The following is a 6,692-nucleotide window of genomic DNA, read 5'->3' as shown; positions in this document are numbered from 1 at the left end:
CCCTAGGTAGTTTCTTCATAATGTTGATTGGTCATCTTAAAAATGAATGTATGATTAGACTTTCAACCCTACCTTCCAATCTCCACAAATGGTAGAGCCTGAACTTGAGCTGATCACCAATGACAGATAATATACAATCATATAATGAAGACTTCATATAAACACCAATGGATACAGTTCCCAAAACTTCTGGGTACATGGGACATAGGGAGGTTGCTGAAGCATCGTGTGTACAGAGGGCATGGAATCTTTACATTCTTGCTCTCATACTTTGCTATGAATTGTTCTCATCTGGTGACCACTGGAATCATTTGTAAACTCCTTAAAAATAAGTGTAAACAAATTATTTCTTTGAGTTCTATAATCTGCTCTAGAAAGTTAATAAAACCCCAAATGTAATGGTGAGAACAGGCTGGGCCTGCTTTATGTTACTCTGTGTTATGTAAAACAGAAGATTTCAAGGCTGTGCTTAGCCTTGAATCAATCTGTATGTGTGTGGGGCGGGGGGGGGGGGGTGGCCTTAAACTCAGGTCCTGGGCACTGTCCTGGAGATTTTTTGCTCAAAGCTAGTGCTTGACCATCTAAGCCACAACTTTACTTCTGGCTTTCTGGATGCCTAATTGGAGATAAGAGTAGTTATAGACTCTCCTGCCTGGGTCATGGCTTTGAATCAAGATCCTCAGATCTCAGCCTCCTGAGTAGAATGAATCCATTTTTATAGAGCAAGTTTTATTCCATTTTGACTATAAATGACAAGGCAGAATGTGTCTACATCTTCCTTATATGAGCAGACAACCATTATCAGCCTGCATACCACAAGGCACAAATTGATACATATCTGTGCCAATTAATCATAAGTATACTAAATCACATAATAAACAGCAGACACATGAGCTTACCAACCACACCATATATAATCTTCTGACTTGGATCATGAAGATGGAGTATATTAAGTCTAAAACATGACAGACACCCAGACCCATCACCCTGTCATTTGTCATGAGCCACAACCAGGAAAACAGCCTCAGCCAAGGACCTCATCTCTTTCACTAGAGTCCAGTTCAAGTATAGTTTTGTCTCTATGACACATAGCCACATCAAACAGATGCATATAATCATCTGTTATCCTGACCTGCAGTTTTCAACTCTGCATTCTGAGTAAATTTACACCTGCAGCTTATAAAATGCCTTATCGGATTCCCCTACACGGTCTTATTGCTTATATTTCTATCAGCTCTCTGTCTATGCCTTTAGTTATGTATAATATTGTGTATAAGTGTAAGGGATAGTCTCATAGCTCATATTAGTAATTCATCTTAGAATAAAAGAAAGCATGTTTACTAATGGCTATGGATTCCAAATGAATTCAGGAGGACTTGGTGAATGAACACTCATGCAATTGACATATCTTGTGAATTTTTTCACTAAACATATTCTGACTCTGTGGAAAGACACAAATGTGCCCATCTATGTTTCTGACATAGCTTGCTCAAGACATGTAGAAAACTCAATCTGTAGCTGACAGAGCAAAAAAGAAGGTTGCAATTTAAGGATTGTGATCAGTATTTGAAGTGGAGGACAGATTTTGTGAGATTTGAGTCCTTAGTCTGTGAAATATGATACCATTTCTGGGTAGAGACTATGAGAATTGAAGTAAATTAGAAAAATACTCAGTAATACCCACTTGAAAATGAATGCAGAAGAAATCTCTATACATTGTGAAGAGAAGAAATTAACTCTCTGTGTTGAATGGTATGTGTGAGAGTACAAAGAATATTCATCTCTTCTTTCCTATCTCTTTAGAGCAACTGAGGGAATTCGGACTCAGAGAGGTAAGTATGTCGCAAAGAGGAGAAATTATTTTCTGATTTTTGAAATTCCTATTGGCTAGTTAAAGGCAATAGAGCAAGTCTGGTTCAAAACTTGTTCTTCAGATACAGACTCCTGAGCAGCTAAGATTATAGATGATGCACTTGTGTGAACATGCATCCAGAAGGCCACTAGATCCACAAACTATTCTGTAGTATACTAGAGAAAAACTAAGCATTTGAGAGAGAGGCTTAGCCATTTTGCTTTACATTAACTGAAATTACTATCATGTGTGCCACATACTAGGGACTTAAGAGATATTTCAATTGTATATGAAGCAGCTTTTAAACACCCAAGATGTGCACAGGTGCAAATATGATGACTATTTTGTCCTTATAGACACCTCAGTGTGATCTAGAAGACAATTGAGCAAGGCACTATATAGAGATGCTGCATGAAAGTATTCTGGGAAGGTAACCAAAGAGTAAGTTGCAGAACACATCCACTAGAAGACCAAGTTACTGCCTACTACTTTCCACAGTGCAGGAATGGTGAATAGATTAAAGAAACACAACCCCTTTCAGCAGAGAGTAAATGGTTAAGAAAATCATCAGATGGCTTAACATATTATCAGCAACTTTCTTAAGCTTTTTTTCTTTTCATGGTATAAAAGATGAGATAGGCAGGTGGTGGTGGCTCAGGTGTGTGTAATTCCACCTACTCTGGAGGCTGAGACCTAAAGATCAAGGCTCAAAGCCAGCACAGGCAGGAAAGTCCATGAAACTCTTTGTCTCCAATAAACCACCACAAAACAGGAAGTGGAGGGGTGGTTTAAATGGTAAAATGCTAGCCTTGAGTTCAAAAGCTCAGGGACAGCACCTTAGCTGAGTTCAAGCCCAAGGACTGGCTCAAAAATGAACAAACAAAATCAAAGAAAACCAAAAGGAGATAGATGACTAGCTAGGTAAACACAGAGATCGACCTTGTCTTGCTACTGCCCAAGTTTGCCTCACATTTAAATTTTCCCTGAATATATCTGTAACTAGTTACAAATCTGGAGTGGTTTGCCTCTTTCTCTGGGCTGGACTTGACCAGTGTATATGGATGGTGGTATCCCTCCTTGCAAGGGTTTTTCAAACTAAGTTATTCATACTTTTAACTTTTGTGTATCTACTGTTATGATGTTCTATGGTACAATGGGTACTAGGCTTAGTGCAGCACAATGCCATTTTCTAGTTTGGGAAGGTTGAGTCCTTTCTATAGGTCAATTTTATCAATAGGGAAATTGTGAGGAATGGCTACAAAAATTTAGAGTTTTCCCCTTATGTAAGGTGTGCCTTTGTCTCATGTGAAGGTTTGTGCTGTGAGCACTGTAATTGCCTCTGGAGTTTGCTCTGTGGAGTCATCAGTGAGTTTGAATTTTACATGCATGAATTCCTTCTCACTCTCATTACAGTTCTTGGTCTGCTTTCTGTAAGAAAGATTCACGGTGTTCTTCAAATTCTATTTGACATTCCAAACAGATTTAAAATAAAGCTCCAGATGGAGACACCTACATGAATCTACAGGATGAATGACTAAAGAAAACAAGTGAATGTCATCTCTACTTTACATGTTAAAATTCTGTGAAGAATGCCATTTATATTTTAATAGGGATTGCATTGAATCTACTGATAATTTTAAAGTGGTGTGGACATTAATAATATTTAGCCTTCCAATCTGTGAACAAAGGTTTCTTTTCAATTCGGTTTACCACTGTAAATATTTCATGTTATTTCTGTACCATTGTAAATGGAATTATTTTCTTGAATTCTTTTTAGAATGACTCATTCTTAGTATATAGAATCTACTTATTTTTATGTATTTGTTGACACTACACGCTGCAACTCTATTGAATTTATTTACTGGTTCTAAAGTATTGTGTGTGTGTTTGTTTGTGTGTTTGTGTGTGTGTGTGTGTGTGTGTGTGTGTGTGTGTGTGTGTGTGTGTATGTCCATGTATGTGTAGTCTTTAGGGCTTTCCACATATTTAAAGATTTCATGTGCAAAACAGTTTAATTTCTTTCTGTGCAATTTTGATGTTTATTTTTTACATTTATTTTATTTTATTTTATTTTATTTGTGAACATATTGTACAGAGGGGTTACAATTACATGGGCAGGATAATGCATACATTTCTTACCAAGCATTGCAGCCTCCTCCTTTGTTTACCCTTCACATCCCTTCCCAGCCTCCCCCTCCCCCCAATCCTCCCCCCTCCCCCACCCCCTACCCCCCCAACCAACGCTGTAAAGCTCATTTTCGACATGACAACTTGTACTTCTCATTGTTGCAACAGGTCCACCTGTATCCTTAAACGACTTGTTTTTCCCCATCTCCTCCACAAGTTATACTGACATCAAATATAGTGAAAGCAGGGGTTATACTGTGGGGGAGGGACATACAAAGCAACAAAGAAATAATCTTATAAATGCGTTAGAAACACATGCATGAAAGAAAAAAAACGTTAAAATACATATCTAAGGGTTCATTTTCCTAACATCACATTATCTGTTCTTTAAAAATATGGAATGCTTCATGAATTTGCGTGTCATCCTTGCGCAGGGGCCATGCTAAATCTTCTCTGTATCTTTCCAATTTTAGTATATGTGCTGCCGAAGCGAACACTTGATGTTTATTTTTTATCAACTGCTATAACCAGGAATTTTTTTAATTGAAAAGGTGATGGGCAGGGAAGTTACAGTTACATAAGTAAGCTAATGAGAACATTTGTTTTTAATCATTGTCACCCAATCTCTCATTATCTCCCACTTACCCCTCTCTAATCTCGCCCCCCCCAGTTGTAAGGTTCTCACTAGACATAGTGATTAGTGAGTATCAATGCTGCACTAGTCCATCTTTTGTCCTGCTGTTTCTGTGATTCTCTTTCCCTTCCACATATTAAACAGTCTTACATACAAAGCACATGGTACCAAAAACTAAGAGAAACTAGAAAAAACTACATACAGGACATATTAAGAACCACTTATTTCCATTTATTGGAGTTCATGTTGATATGCTTCATTACATAGGGTCCAAAGCACATGGGTTATTGGGATCCACTGTTAAGAATATCATAGACATATTCTAGTTCTTACAAATAAGGGATATCATGCATTCTACTTTTCTTTGGGCATGGCTTACTTCACTTAGTATAATTTATTCTAAGTCTTTCCACTTCCTTACAAATGGGGTAATGTCATTCTTTCTGATGGAAGCATAAAACTCCATTGTATATATATTCCACATCTTCTTGATTCATTCATCTACTGAGGGGCCTCTGGGTTGGTTCCATATCTTAGCTATGGTAAATAATGCTGGAATGAACATAGTTGTGCTGGTAGCTTTAGTAGGAACTTGTTTTTGGTCCTCTTGGTAGATGCCCAGAAGTGGGGTTGCTGGATCATAGGAGGCTTCTACGTTTAGTCTTTTGAGGACCTTCATATTGCTTTCCAGAGTGGCTGGACAAGTTCTCATTCCCACCAACAGGGTAGCAGTGTTCCCCTTTGGCCAGCCGTATCTGTTGTTATTAGATTTCTTGCTTATAGCCATTCTACCTGAGGTAAGGTGGAATCTCAGTGTTGTTTTGATTTGTATTTCTTTCATAGCCAGAGATATTGAGCATTTCTTCATGTGTCCCTTGGCCATTTGTATTTCCTCTTCAGAGAAGTCTCTCTTAAAGTCTTTAGCCCACTTATTAATGGGGTGGTTGTTTCTTTGAGGATTTGTTTTGGAAGTGTTTAAATTTTTGAGCTCTAAATATATTTTAGATATAAGGCCCTTGTCTGTTGTATGGCTAGTGAAGATTTTCTCCCAGTCTGTGGGCTTTCTATGTATCTTGCTAGCAATGTCCTTTGCCATGCAGAAGCTCTGCAGTTTCATGCAATCCCATTTATCCAGTCTTTCTTTGATTTTTTTGTGTTTCTGGATCTTTATTAAGAAAGTTTTGATCTGTGACATGGAGCTCTAGTGTTTCTCCTATTTCTTCCTGCAATATTTTCAGGGTGTCTGCTTTTACCTTGAGCTCTTTGATCCATTTAGAATTGGTTCTTGTAACCAGGAATCTTAGCACAGTGTTGTATAGAAGTGACTACGCTTTTCCTAATCTTAGAAAAGTTTTCAGCTTTTCATTATTTGGTATAATGTTAACTGAAGATATGCCATTTTTGGCCTTTGTTGTGTTGGAGTCCATTTTTTACATACTTATTTTCCTTGCTTGCTGTGCTTTTTTTTTTTTTTTTTTTTTTTTTTTTTTTTGCCAGTCCTGGGGCTTGAAGTCTGGGCCTGGGTGTTGTCACTGAGTTTCTTTTGCTCAAGGCATGTGCTCTGCCATTTGAACCACAGTTCCATTTCTGGCTTTTTAAAGTAGTTTATTAGTGATAAAAGTCTCACGGAGTTTCCTGCCAGGGCTGGCTTTAAACCGTGATCCTCAGATGTCAGCCTCCTGAGTAGCTAGGATGACAGGTATGAGCTATTGGCACTCAGCTGGTACATTTTTATTTTTTAATCATGGAAGGATGTTGAATCTTGTCAAATACCTCATAGCTATTGCAATGATCATAATATTGGTTCGCAGTTTTTAAAAGTTCACAATTATAGATGTGTTTATGTTGAACCATTCATGCATTGTTAGACTAGATCCCTTTTGATCAATAAAAATTATCTTTTGAACTCAATTTGCTAGTATAATGTTGAGTATTTACATTTATGCTTATCAGAGACAGTGACCTACTATTGATTTCTCTTTTTTCTTGTAGTGTCTTTGGCTTTGGTATCATGATAATGATGGCTTCAAAATATGAATTTGAAAGAATTCCCTCCTTTTCAAGTTTTTGGACAGGTTT

At 37.6% G+C, this 6,692-nt stretch overlaps 1 non-coding gene across 1 annotated transcript; it reads right to left on the bottom strand.

The window, feature by feature from the left end:
* Positions 1-4,368: 4,368 nt before the first annotated feature.
* Positions 4,369-4,476, bottom strand: LOC138806415 (U6 spliceosomal RNA). Its single transcript, XR_011365859.1, has one exon. It is a non-coding gene; the product is annotated as a U6 spliceosomal RNA (small nuclear RNA).
* Positions 4,477-6,692: the final 2,216 nt, after the last annotated feature.

This window comes from Dipodomys merriami, unplaced genomic scaffold (genome assembly GCF_024711535.1).
Source record: "Dipodomys merriami isolate MVZ:Mamm:240054 unplaced genomic scaffold, mDipMer1.0.p SCAF_4, whole genome shotgun sequence".
Taxonomy (NCBI): domain Eukaryota; kingdom Metazoa; phylum Chordata; class Mammalia; order Rodentia; family Heteromyidae; genus Dipodomys; species Dipodomys merriami.
The sequence above is the reverse complement of the archived record's forward strand: the minus strand, read 5'-3'. Positions and strand labels throughout refer to the sequence as shown.